Raw genomic sequence first — 15,000 nt, 5'->3', positions numbered from 1 at the left:
AACTAAGAAGAAAAAGAGAAAGAAGCTAATAGTGGAAAGTATTCTTCTTCAAAGAAGGAACAAAAATTTTACAAGTGTTGAAAAATTTCCTAAGTCCAAAAAATTTTCTAAGTCCAGAAAATTTTCTAAGTCCCACAAAATGGAACATGATGAAGAAGATACAGAAGTTGAAAATTTTTCTAAGTCCAAAAAATTTTCTAAGTCCAGAAAATTTTCTAAGTCCAAAGTGTTGGAACAATTTCCAAAGGCCCATAGGTTGCACTGAATTTTCCTAAGTTGGCCACAAGTACCCATGAGGTATCGAGAAGGTTCACCCGAAGGACATAATATGTCCCAAAGTACCGATAGAGCACCCACAAAGAGCACCCAATTGGCCTAAGTTGGCCAAAAGTACCGATAGAGTACCCACAAGTAGCACTGAGTTGGCCTAAGTTGGCCAAAAGTACCGATAGAGTACCCACAAATAGCACCGAATGGGCCTAAGTTGGCCAAAAGTACCGATAGAGTACCCACAAGAAGCACTGAGTTGGCCTAAGTTGGCCAAAAGTACCGATAGAGTACCCACAAATAGCACCCAGTTGGCCTAAGTTGGCCAAAAGTACCGATAGAGCACCCAAAAGTAGCACCCAATTGGCCTATGTTGGCCAAAAGTACCGATAGAGTACCCACAAATAGCACCCAGTTGGCCTAAGTTGGCCAAAAGTACCGATAGAGCACCCACAAGTAGCACGCAATTGGCCTAAGTTGGCCAAAAGTACCGATAGAGTACCCACAAGAAGCACTGAGTTGGCCTAAGTTGGCCAAAAGTACCGATAGAGTACCCACAAATAGCACCGAGTGGGCCTAACATGGCCAAAAGTACCGATAGAGTACCCACAAGAAGCACTGAGTTGGCCTAAGTTGGCCAAAAGTACCGATAGAGTACCCACAAATAGCACCGAGTGGGCCTAACATGGCCAAAAGTACCGATAGAGCACCCACATATAGCACCGAATGGGCCTAACATGGCCAAAAGTACCGATAGAGCACCCACATATAGCACCCCATTGGCCTAAGTTGGCCAAAAGTACCGATAGAGTATCCACAAAGAGCACCCAATTGGCCTAAGTTGGCCAAAAGTACCGCCAAGTAGCACCATAGAGGCCCGAGTAGAGCGAAATGTGGGCCAAATTGAACATTTGAAAATTTTTACAAGTCCAGAAAATTTTCTAAGTCCAGAAAATTTTCTAAGTCCAAAGAGTTGGACAAATTTCCTTAGGCCCAAAGGTTGCACTGAATGTTCCTAAGTTGGCCATCAGTACCCATGAAGTATCGCGAAGGTTCACCCGAAAGACACAATATGCCCTAAAGTACCCACAGAGTACCCACAAGTTGCACCCAATTGGCCTAAGTTGGCCAAAAGTACCGCCAAGTAGCACCATAGAGGCCCGAGTAGAGCGAAATGTGGGCCAAATTGAACATTTGAAAATTTTTACAAGTCCAGAAAATTTTCTAAGTCCAGAAAATTTTCTAAGTCCAAAGAGTTGGACAAATTTCCTTAGGCCCAAAGGTTGCACTGAATGTTCCTAAGTTGGCCATCAGTACCCATGAAGTATCGCGAAGGTTCACCCGAAAGACACAATACGCCCTAAAGTACCCACAGAGTACCCACAAGTTGCACCCAATTGGCCTAAGTTGGCCAGAAGTACCGACAAGTACCACCATAGAAGCCCGAGTAGAGCGAAATGTGGGCCAAAGTACCGAGTAGTTGCCACAAATGCCCAAATGGATACCAAAATGTGGTACCAAGTACCTAACTGTTGCAACAAATGCTAGCTTTCTGAGCAAAAGCTGTGGACCAATTTCGTAGAAGAACCGCCTAGGCGAAAAGGCAAAAATCGCCGAAGCTGGCCCGCTCGCAGAGCTCGCGGGCCAGGAGATACTCATAGGGCGCTTTACTAGAGTGGGGAACTTGAGAATTTTTGTGTCCGAGACTTTGGGCAACTTCGCGGCCGCCCCCTTAAAGTAAAAGATTTTCTCTGGGTGCCTAAAATTCGCAATTCCCGCAAAGTCGGGAAGACGTTAAAGTTTTTGCCCAAAAAATGGCCATCGATTTAAGGTGATTTTCCAATAAGAAAATTTTTCCTAAGATGAATTTTTTCGAATATTTCCTAAACTAAGCGTCGGAGCACATGGCCGTGGAGGAACTTTTGGTAGCTTTTGGCAAGGGCTATCGGATGAAATAATGCGAAAGGCCATCGGAGCGATATTGGATAAATGCGGGCCCATAAACGTACCTAAGAAGTGAAAATTGGTACCTTGCACGCAGGATGCAAGAAATGCTTGAGTGTTAACCATCATCGGTACCAAGTACCTAGGTTATATCGAGTGCGTAGATGGAAGTCGGTACCAAAGGGAAACCTTCCTAGGCTAGGTGCACGCAAGTGAGTATGGATCGATCAGTAGAAAGATGGGAAGCCATAGGAAACCTTCCTAGGCTAGGTGCACGCAAGTGAGTATGGATCGATCAGTAGAAAGTGGGAAGCCCATTACCAAATGCCCTAGTGAAGACCGTAAACGAATATCATGAACCGATAAGGAGCACCAAATGCCCTAGTGAAGACCGTAAACGAATATCATGAACCGATAAGGAGCACCAAATGCCCTAGTGAAGACCGTAAACGAATATCATGAACCGAGAAGTAGCAACGAATGCCTGAAAAAGTACCAAGTCCTCGGTATAGAGTAACGAGAGTTAACCGCCGTGATGTATGCAATGTGGGCAGCCATTGCATGGGTTCTGGACTTGGTTCGCGAATAACTTTTTTGCTAGACATCGGACAAAGTTGACGTGGAAGAACGAAATGTAGCATTTGATGCCACCTATCCAAAACTTTTTCAAGATTGAAGATCCGATCGATACAGCCTGAGTTATAGGCAAAAGTTGGTGCAAAAACGAGCATTTTTAATGGTGAAAAATCGGTACTCCTCGAATAGCTCCTGTTGGAAGCATCGGACCACATGGTCGTGGAGGAACATATTGTAGCGCGCGGTGTCAAGTATCGACACCCAAAACCGCATGTCCGATGGACGGAAAATGACCAAGTTATAGTGAAAACTTGGTTGCACCAAATTCCCGAAGAAGTGCAACGAGAAGGTGAATGCGATGGTTGTTCGTCGAATAGCTCCGGCCACAGACATGGTAGCGATTAGTGGTGCATGGAAGAAATCTAGCCACAAGTGCCATCTACCCATGGCCAGAAGAAAGTGTGGCCATATCTTGGATACCGGCGGAGCTATGGGGCAAATATGGGCCAAAAATGGTGCAAGTTGGACCAAAAATCCGAAAAAGTACCTAGGTAAATGCGATGGTTGTTCGTCGAATAGCTCCGGCCACAGACATGGTAGCGATTAGTGGTGCATGGAAGAAATCTAGCCACAAGTGCCATCTAGCCATGGCCAGAAGACAGTGTGGCCATATCTTGGATACCGGCGGAGCTATGGGGCAAATACGGGCCAAAAATGGTGCAAGTTAGACCAAAAACCCTAAGTGCGCAAGGTGAATGCAAAGGTTGTTCGTCGAATAGCTCCGGCCACAGACATGGTAGCGATTAGTGGTGCATGGAAGAAATCTAGCCACAAGTGCCATCTACCCATGGCCAGAAGAAAGTGTGGCGCTATCTTGGATACCGGCGGAGCTATGGGGCAAATATGGGCCAAAAATGGTGCAAGTTGGACCAAAAATCCGACCAAGTGCGCGAGGCGCTTTCGTGAATAGCTCCGGCCACAGACCTGGTAGCGATTAGTGGTGCATGGAAGAAATCTAGCCACAAGTACCATCTAGCTATGGCCAGAAGACAGTGTGGCCATACCTTGGATACCGGCGGAGCTATGGGGCAAATATGGGCCAAAAATGGTGCAAGTTGGACCAAAAATCCGAAAAAGTACCTAGGTAAATGCGATGGTTGTTCGTCGAATAGCTCCGGCCACAGACATGGTAGCGATTAGTGGTGCATGGAAGAAATCTAGCCACAAGTGCCATCTACCCATGGCCAGAAGAAAGTGTGGCCATATCTTGGATACCGGCGGAGCTATGGGGCAAATATGGGCCAAAAATGGTGCCAGGTGGACCAAAAATCCGACCAAGTGCGCGAGGCGCTTTCGTGAATAGCTCCGGCCACAGACATGGTAGCGATTAGTGGTGCATGGAAGAAATCTAGCCACAAGTGCCATCTACCCATGGCCAGAAGAAAGTGTGGCCATATCTTGGATACCGGCGGAGCTATGGGGCAAATATGGGCCAAAAATGGTGCAAGTTGGACCAAAAATCCGAAAAAGTACCTAGGTAAATGCGATGGTTGTTCGTCGAATAGCTCCGGCCACAGACATGGTAGCGATTAGTGGTGCATGGAAGAAATCTAGCCACAAGTGCCATCTACCCATGGCCAGAAGAAAGTGTGGCCATATCTTGGATACCGGCGGAGCTATGGGGCAAATATGGGCCAAAAATGGTGCAAGTTGGACCAAAAATCCGAAAAAGTACCTAGGTAAATGCGATGGTTGTTCGTCGAATAGCTCCGGCCACAGACATGGTAGCGATTAGTGGTGCATGGAAGAAATCTAGCCACAAGTGCCATCTACCCATGGCCAGAAGAAAGTGTGGCCATATCTTGGATACCGGCGGAGCTATGGGGCAAATACGGGCCAAAAATGGTGCAAGTTAGACCAAAATCCCTAAGTGCGCAAGGTGAATGCAAAGGTTGTTCGTCGAATAGCTCCGGCCACAGACATGGTAGCGATTAGTGGTGCATGGAAGAAATCTAGCCACAAGTGCCATCTACCCATGGCCAGAAGAAAGTGTGGCCATATCTTGGATACCGGCGGAGCTATGGGGCAAATATGGGCCAAAAATGGTGCCAGGTGGACCAAAAATCCGACCAAGTGCGCGAGGCGCTTTCGTGAATAGCTCCGGCCACAGACATGGTAGCGATTAGTGGTGCATGGAAGAAATCTAGCCACAAGTGCCATCTACCCATGGCCAGAAGAAAGTGTGGCCATATCTTGGATACCGGCGGAGCTATGGGGCAAATATGGGCCAAAAATGGTGCAAGTTGGACCAAAAATCCGAAAAAGTACCTAGGTAAATGCGATGGTTGTTCGTCGAATAGCTCCGGCCACAGACATGGTAGCGATTAGTGGTGCATGGAAGAAATCTAGCCACAAGTGCCATCTACCCATGGCCAGAAGAAAGTGTGGCCATATCTTGGATACCGGCGGAGCTATGGGGCAAATACGGGCCAAAAATGGTGCAAGTTGGACCAAAAATCCGAAAAAGTACCTAGGTAAATGCGATGGTTGTTCGTCGAATAGCTCCGGCCACAGACATGGTAGCGATTAGTGGTGCATGGAAGAAATCTAGCCACAAGTGCCATCTACCCATGGCCAGAAGAAAGTGTGGCCATATCTTGGATACCGGCGGAGCTATGGGGCAAATATGGGCCAAAAATGGTGCAAGTTGGACCAAAAATCCGAAAAAGTACCTAGGTAAATGCGATGGTTGTTCGTCGAATAGCTCCGGCCACAGACATGGTAGCGATTAGTGGTGCATGGAAGAAATCTAGCCACAAGTGCCATCTACCCATGGCCAGAAGAAAGTGTGGCGCTATCTTGGATACCGGCGGAGCTATGGGGCAAATATGGGCCAAAAATGGTGCAAGTTGGACCAAAAATCCGAAAAAGTACCTAGGTAAATGCGATGGTTGTTCGTCGAATAGCTCCGGCCACAGACATGGTAGCGATTAGTGGTGCATGGAAGAAATCTAGCCACAAGTGCCATCTACCCATGGCCAGAAGAAAGTGTGGCCATATCTTGGATACCGGCGGAGCTATGGGGCAAATATGGGCCAAAAATGGTGCAAGTTGGACCAAAAATCCGACCAAGTGCGCGAGGCGCTTTCGTGAATAGCTCCGGCCACAGACATGGTAGCGATTAGTGGTGCATGGAAGAAATCTAGCCACAAGTGCCATCTACCCATGGCCAGAAGAAAGTGTGGCCATATCTTGGATACCGGCGGAGCTATGGGGCAAATATGGGCCAAAAATGGTGCAAGTTGGACCAAAAATCCGAAAAAGTACCTAGGTAAATGCGATGGTTGTTCGTCGAATAGCTCCGGCCACAGACATGGTAGCGATTAGTGGTGCATGGAAGAAATCTAGCCACAAGTGCCATCTACCCATGGCCAGAAGAAAGTGTGGCGCTATCTTGGATACCGGCGGAGCTATGGGGCAAATATGGGCCAAAAATGGTGAAGTTGGACCAAAAATCCGACCAAGTGCGCGAGGCGCTTTCGTGAATAGCTCCGGCCACAGACATGGTAGCGATTAGTGGTGCATGGAAGAAATCTAGCCACAAGTGCCATCTACCCATGGCCAGAAGAAAGTGTGGCCATATCTTGGATACCGGCGGAGCTATGGGGCAAATATGGGCCAAAAATGGTGCAAGTTGGACCAAAAATCCGAAAAAGTACCTAGGTAAATGCGATGGTTGTTCGTCGAATAGCTCCGGCCACAGACATGGTAGCGATTAGTGGTGCATGGAAGAAATCTAGCCACAAGTGCCATCTACCCATGGCCAGAAGAAAGTGTGGCCATATCTTGGATACCGGCGGAGCTATGGGGCAAATATGGGCCAAAAATGGTGCAAGTTGGACCAAAAATCCGACCAAGTGCGCGAGGCGCTTTCGTGAATAGCTCCGGCCACAGACATGGTAGCGATTAGTGGTGCATGGAAGAAATCTAGCCACAAGTGCCATCTACCCATGGCCAGAAGAAAGTGTGGCCATATCTTGGATACCGGCGGAGCTATGGGGCAAATATGGGCCAAAAATGGGTAAAATTGTACGGTCCAAAGCCAAGGGTAAATTTTTTTATTCCTCTAATAACTTCTAGCACAGACATTGAATCGGTTGGTGATGTATGGATGAAATGTAGCAAACAGTTGGAACTACCCATAAAATCTTAAAGATTGACGATCCAATGTATAGAACCGGAGTAATGTGCGATACTTGGTGAAAAATCGAGTGAAAAATTAGCTATAAACTGTTTTTGGCCCATAACTCGAATACTAGACATCGGAAGGGGGGGTCGTAGAACGATTTTTTGTTGCCCTATCGATTCCCTATCGAACGAGCAAAAGTTGTTTTTTTGACCAAAAAGGACCCCTACTCTAGTAAAATTGGCCTGATTTTACTAGTCCCCGGTACCCGTACAGGCAAAATGAGCAAAATGCTCAAGTATGAATGGTTTTTGGCCCATAACTCGAATACTAGACGTCGCAGGGGGGTGTCATGGAACAATTTTTGGTAGCCCTTGAAATTATCTATCGAATGACATATACTTGATTTTTGGCCAAAAAGTTCCCTAGACTAGTAAAAATCGCATCATTTTACTAGAGTCGGGTACCCTGGACGAAAAAACCGCTATAATTGCGGTTTTTGGCTAATAACTCGAATACTAGACGTCGCAGGGGGGTGTCGTGGAACAATTTTTGGTAGCCCTTGAAATTATCTATCGAATGACATATACTTGATTTTTGGCCAAAAAGTTCCCTAGACTAGTAAAAATCGCATCATTTTACTAGAGTCGGGTACCCTGGACGAAAAACCGCTATAATTGCGGTTTTTGGCTAATAACTCGAATACTAGACGTCGCAGGGGGGTGTCGTGGAACAATTTTTGGTAGCCCTTGAAATTATCTATCGAATGACATATACTTGATTTTTGGCCAAAAAGTTCCCTAGACTAGTAAAAATCGCATCATTTTACTAGAGTCGGGTACCCTGGACGAAAAACCGCTATAGTTGCGGTTTTTGGCTAATAACTCGAATACTAGACGTCGGAGGGGGGTGTCGTGGAACAATTTTTGGTAGCCCTTGAAATTATCTATCGAATGACATATACTTGATTTTTTGACCAAAAAGTTCCTAGACTAGTAAAAATCGCATCATTTTACTAGAGTCGGGTACCCTGTACGAAAAACCGCTATAGTTGCGGTTTTTGGCCAATAACTCGAATACTAGACGTCGGAGGGGGGTGCCGTAGAACAATTTTTTGTAGCCCTTGAAATTACCTTTCGAATGATATATAGTGGTTTTTTGGTCAAACAGTGACCCCGAGACTAGTAACCCTCCATACACAAAACCGCCTAAAAAGTTTTGGTTTTGCAAAATTTTGAAAAGTGCGTCAAAAAAATTTTTTCAAAAAGTACCAAATCGTGATCAGAACTCACTATAGACCATAAAAAGTGAAATCCGATGGTCATTTGCAACACTTGGTCAATCGAGAAAAATTTCACTTTTTTACTAGAGTCGGGTACCCTGAACGAAAAATCGCTCAAGTGATGGTTTTTGGCCAATAACTCGAATACTAGACGTCGGAGGGGGGTGCCGTAGAACAATTTTTTGTAGCCCTTGAAATTACCTTTCGAATGATATATAGTGGTTTTTTGGTCAAACAGTGACCCCGAGACTAGTAACCCTCCATACACAAAACCGCCTACAAAAACTTTGTTTTGAAAAATTTTGAAAAGTTCAAAAAAATTTTTTTTTCAAAAACTACTAAAACGTGATAAGAACTTACTATAGACCATGAAAAGTGATATCCGATGATAATTTGCAAAAGTTGGTAACTAGTAAAAAATTTCACTTTTTTACTAGAGTCGGTGCAACGAGAAAAAAAAAGTCCGTGATGGAGAAAAATGGCACGTTTTCCACGCCTGTACGCTTTCGTTTTCTATATAGGGGGTAGGTGAGCCAGAAGCATGAATTTGACTGAGTACGTATCTTTATGAATTGGGCCCTTCTAAATCGATTGAGACTACCCCCAGGACGATCGGACGACTGCTTCTGGCTCAAAATGTGGTTTTTAGATTTTGATCGTCAATTATGAGAGAAAAAATCGATTAGAAGTAAAGATACGAAATGCTTGGTCTAAGTTGGGAAACGACTTCGGATATTTGTTGGACGTTGTCGTAGAAGGTCCGAGGACCAAGGAAAAGTGATTTCCAAGTGGATTTATGCACTATTAGTCGATGGTAAGATGTGAAATTAGTAGAACTTACCATACAGTTTGCGAAGTTGAAGCAATCGGTTGGTGAATATGGTACTGTCTGTCCAATTTGGTGGTTCGGAATGAGTGAAACGATGTTGATGATGGATAGACGTTCCGATTGCCCCCGATCGGGGAACATATAGTGGTCTTTAAGGTCCAAGTACCTATGTTTTGGTAAGCAGAACTGAGAGTTAAAGGATGAAAGTCGGCCATTCCTAATATCATCCTATCGGTGGTTCGCGAGTTGTTTGAGGACCGGAGCAGCTCGCGATGAAACGGTCCTAGGGTATTGGTTATCCATCCAAGGAAGAGTAAATGCGATCCTAGATGTGTGTCGTTGGCCGTTCTACCGGTATCGCCTATCGATGAGATATCGACGGGCATGCCTTACTCGAAAGTTGAATTCTAGGATCGATGGTCAAACAGACCTATGAGCGATAAACCAAACTGAACACGTATTGATGTCGGCTTTTCCTATCATTTGATGCCGCAGGTTGTTTAGGGACCGGAGCAACTTGCGGCCGAGACGGTCCCCGGGGGTTTCTTTCTCCAAGGAGTGGAAACTATTAAGCAAGAGTTGTAGCAAGATACGATCCTCTGATGTGTCGTTGGCCGTTCATGCGGTATCGCCTGTCGATGAGATATCGATGGGCATGCCTTACTCTACCGACCTTCTAATTGAGAGTATTAATCAGGGATCGATGGTCAAACAGACCAATGAGCGATAAACCAAACTGAACACGTATTGATGTCGGCTTTTCCTATCATTTGATGCCGCAGGTTGTTTAGGGACCGGAGCAGCTTGCGGCCGAGACGGTCCCCGGGGGTTTCTTTCTCCAAGGAGAAGAAACGATTAAGCAAAAGTTGTAGCAAGATACGATCCTCTGATGTGTCGTTGGCCGTTCAAGCGGTATCGCCTGTCGATGAGATATCGATGGGCATGCCTTACTCTCCCGACTGGATTACTGAGAGTTTAATCAGGGATCGATGGTCAAACAGACCAATGAGCGATAAACCAAACTGAACACGTATTGATGTCGGCATTTCCTATCATTTGTCGCAGGTTGTTTAGGGACCGGAGCAGCTTGCGACCGAGACGGTCCCCGGGGGTTTCTTTCTCCAAGGAGTGGAAACGATTAAGCAAAAGTCGTAGCAATAATCGATCACCTGATGTGTCGTTGGCCGTTCTTGCGGTATCGCCTGTCGATGAGATATCGATGGGCATGCCTTACTCTCCTGACTGTTTAATTGAGAGTTATAATCAGGGATCGATGGTCAAAAAGACCTATGAGCGATAAACCAAACTGAACACGTATTGATGTCGGCATTTCCTATCATTTGTCGCAGGTTGTTTGGGGACCGGAGCAGCTTGCGACCGAGACGGTCCCTTCCCGAAAGATGGTGAACCGAGTCGTCTGGCGTAAAAACCGGACGACTCGAAAGGGCTTGACCCTTTCAAGTGAGCGATAATCACATTCTACGCTCAGTTCGACAGCTACAAGGCAATCACTCGCTATGTTCAGAGCTAATACATGCAACATGCCGGCATTGTTTCCACCGACGCATGGATTCAAGACTGGTGCACTTATTAGTTAAACCGTTCGCCTCCGGGTGTTTCGAGTTCAAGTCTGGATGAGGATTGATCTTGCTGGTAATAGCTTGAGCCCCTGAATAAGGGGTCGAAGCGTACATCTTGAGACCATGTACAACATATTACCAAATCGGCACCATGGGTTCGGGTGCAAGTGATGTAACCGTGAAAGATGTTGAGCAGCCCAACATCGGTTTACACACGCATAATAGGAAGGCAGCGCTGTCGACTGGTCAGTCGTGTAAGAAGTGTGCATTATCGATCACAAATATATTGGTGATCTGTAGGTTGCGCATACACCATGCCCGGTGTAAAGTGCCGTGGTCCCCCCCGGGGGGCTGCATCAAACCGTTCGCCACGCGAACTACCCAATGGAACGAACTCGATGCATTTAATAAGAAGAAGAGATGATAATGAAACACGGTCGATTTAAGAGTTGAAAACGTTGAAATGCCTATAAGCAAGTCTTAAGTTGGTGGTTTCGTTGTGCCCCAACAAATTGGTGCCTTACCCTACACCAAAGAGCCATTCAACATGGTTCAAGTGAGCGATAATCACGCTCTACGCTCAGTATGACAGCTGCAAGGCAATCACTCGCTAAGTTCAGAGCTAATACATGCAACACGCCGGCATTGTTTCCACCGACGCATGGATTCAAGACTGGTGCACTTATTAGTTAAACCGTTCGCCTCCGGGTGTTTCGAGTTCAAGTCTGGATGAGGATTGTTCTTGCTGGTAATAGCTTGAGCCCCTGAATAAGGGGCCGAAGCGTACATCTTGAGAGTAAATGTACAACATATTACCAAATCGGCACCGTGGGTTCTGGTGCAAGTGATGTAACCATGAAAGATGTTGAGCAGCCCAACATCGGTTTACACACGCATAAGGGGTTTATTGTTATCTGTAGGTTGCGCATACACCATACCCGGTGTAAAGTGCCGTGGTCCCCCAGGGGGCTGCATCAAAACGTTCGCCATGCGAACTACCCAATGGAACGAACTCGATGTATTGAAAGAGATGAACAATTAATAGCGAGAATAGGGGCCCGGAAGCAATTCCGCGGCCCTACGGTCGATTCAAGAGTTGAAACGTTGTACAATCGTGGATAGCACCTAGTGCTAATATGGTGAGAGATAATGTGTGAGGAAATTTAGTTTCCTAAAGTTTAGTTAGTGGTTTCCGTTGTGCCCTAACAAACTTAAAGTTGGTGGTGACCGTTACACCCCAACAAATTGGTGCCTTACCCAACACCAAAGAGCCATTCCATATGGTTCTAGAGAGAGAGAGTTGTGTGGAAATTTATTTCCCACTAAGCGAGTGTGTGTCTGTAGTGGAACGAATTCTGGTTGATCCTACCAGTAATATACGCTTGTCTCAAAGGTTAAGCCATGCATGTCTAAGTACAAACATAAATGAATGTGAAACCGCATAAGGCTCAGTATAACAGCTATAATTCACAAGATCATCCTACCACTAGTTACTTGGATAACTGTGGAAAATCCAGAGCTAATACATGCAACATGCCGGGACTGTTGCCCTCGCGGGTAGCTGAACTGGTGCACTTATTAGTTAAACCAATCGCCTCCGGGCGGCTTGAGTTGAAGTCTGGATAAGGACGCAGATCGTATGGTCGCTTGTCGACTGACGACAGATCTTTCAAATGTCTGCCCTATCAACTATTGATGGTAGTGTAGAGGACTACCATGGTTGCGACGGGTAACGGGGAATCAGGGTTCGATTCCGGAGAGGGAGCCTGAGAAATGGCTACCACATCCAAGGAAGGCAGCAGGCGCGTAAATTACCCAATCCCAGTACGGGGAGGTAGTGACGAGAAATAACAATATGGACCTCTCTAACGATGGTCCATAATTGGAATGAGTTGAGTATAAATCCTTCAACAAGGATCAAGTGGAGGGCAAGTCTGGTGCCAGCAGCCGCGGTAATTCCAGCTCCACTAGCGTATATTAAAGTTGTTGCGGTTAAAACGTTCGAAGTTGATTGCCCGTCCAGACACGTGACCGCCACGGGCGCCCGGTTACACGCCGGGGCCGTTCGTGCGCGCGCTCACGGCTGCGACTCACAATGGTGTACTTGGGCGTTACTCTGTGAACGAGTACCGTGCTACCGGTTAACTCCGGCACGGGCTCCTCATGGTGCTCAAGATACTCACATTTACCTTGAACAAATTAGAGTGCTCAAAGCAGGCTAAGACAAAGCGTCCGGCCCCCCCGTGGGGTTGGCGTTGGCCGAGAATAATCTTGCATGGAATAATGGAATATGACCTCGGTTTATACGATTTCGTTGGTTTGTCAGAAACCTAGAGGTAATGATTAACAGAAGTAGTTGGGGGCATTGGTATTACGGCGCGAGAGGTGAAATTCGTAGACCGTCGTAGGACCAACTGAAGCGAAAGCGTTTGCCATGGATGCTTTCTTTAATCAAGAACGAAAGTTAGAGGATCGAAGGCGATTAGATACCGCCCTAGTTCTAACCGTAAACGATGCCAATTAGCAATTGGGAGACGCTACCCCTATTCGGTGCTCTCAGTCGCTTCCGGGAAACCAAAATCGGGTTCCGGGGGAAGTATGGTTGCAAAGTTGAAACTTAAAGGAATTGACGGAAGGGCACCACAAGAAGTGGAGCTTGCGGCTTAATTTGACTCAACACGGGAAAATTTACCAGGTCCAAACTTATCGAGGTAAGACAGATTGATAGCTCTTTCTCAAATTTAAGGGTAGTGGTGCATGGCCGTTCTTAGTTCGTGGAATGATTTGTCTGGTTAATTCCGATAACGAACGTGACTCAAACATGCTAACTAGAACGCTGTCAGCAGTGCGCCTCCGGGCGCACCTGACGTTACAGCCGGGCGGCGCCTTCACGGGCGGTCGTCGGCTACGTTTGCCCTGCTTAGCGGGACAACTTGTGTTTAGCAAGCTGAGAATGAGCGATAACAGGTCCGTGATGCCCTTAGATGTTCTGGGCTGCACGCGTGCTACAATGTGGGTCGCAGCGTGTTCTCGCCAATAGGCGCCCCCATTCCGAGAGGAACGGGAAATCACTAAAATGCCCATCTAGTCGGGATTGGGGACTGCAACGGTCCCCATGAACCTGGAATTTCTAGTAAGCACTAGTCATTAGCTAGTGCTGATTACGTCCCTGCCCTTTGTACACACCGCCCGTCGCTACTACCGATGGATTATTTAGTGAGGTTTCTGGAGGCTTACCTTCCGCGGTTCCTTCGTGAGCTGCAGCTGGCATGGCTGAAGTTGACCGAACTTGATGATTTAGAGGAAGTAAAAGTCGTAACAAGGTTTCCGTAGGTGAACCTGCGGAAGGATCATTACTGATGATCGTCCGCGAGTGACCAACCATGGGCTGCCTTCGGTGTAGCTCGGTCGCTCGCTTGCTATGTGTCAGAATTTGTTGAAAGCCAACTCGTTCGTTGTACACTTTGATGGGTGACCATCACTGTGTCCCCGTGCCGAGCTAGATCTCCCCTAGCCGTAAGGCACTTGAACGCCCCTTCGACGACGAGTTGCATGTGTGTGGTATGTGTCAGAATCTGGTGAAGCTTTCTGCATGTGATGTGCCTTGTGTGGATCCGTGGCCATTGCATTGTGTCTGGTGCTTAGATACCCAGACACTTAGAACGCTTGCGCGGAAAGCAAACTCGATCGTTGTACACTTTGATGGGTGACCATCACTGTGTCTCCGTGCCGTGCTAGATCCCCCCTAGCCGTAAGGCACTTTGAACGCCCCTTCGACGACGAGTTACAAGAGTGTGGTATGTGTCAGAATCTGGTGAAGCTTTCTGCATGTGATGTGCCTTGTGTGGATCCGTGGCCATTGCATTGTGTCTGGTGTGTAGGTACCCAGACACTTAGAACGCTTGCGCGGAAAGCAAACTCGATCGTTGTACACTTTGATGGGCAACCATCACTGTGTCTCCGTGCCGTGCTAGATCTCCCCTAGCCGTAAGGCACTTTGAACGCCCCTTCGACGACGAGTTACAAGAGTGTGGTATGTGTCATAATCTGGTGAAGCTTTCTGCATGTGATGTGCCTTGTGTGGATCCGTGGCCATTGCATTGTGTCTGGTGTGTAGGTACCCAGACACTTAAGCAAACTCGATCGTTGTACACTGTGATGGGCGAGCATCACTGTGTCTCCGTGCCGTGTAAGAGCTCCCCTGGCCATCAGGCACTTGAAAGGTCCTTCGACGACGAGTTACAATAGTGGTGTGTTAGATACGTCAGGTGATGGTATCTACTGTTGTGCAATACGTATCCGGCCACGGCACGGAACGAACGGGAACTGTGGTGCA

The sequence above is a fragment of the Anopheles funestus genome, assembly GCF_943734845.2.
Source record: "Anopheles funestus chromosome X unlocalized genomic scaffold, idAnoFuneDA-416_04 X_unloc_46, whole genome shotgun sequence".
Taxonomy (NCBI): Eukaryota; Metazoa; Arthropoda; class Insecta; order Diptera; family Culicidae; genus Anopheles; species Anopheles funestus.
The sequence above is the reverse complement of the archived record's forward strand: the minus strand, read 5'-3'. Positions refer to the sequence as shown.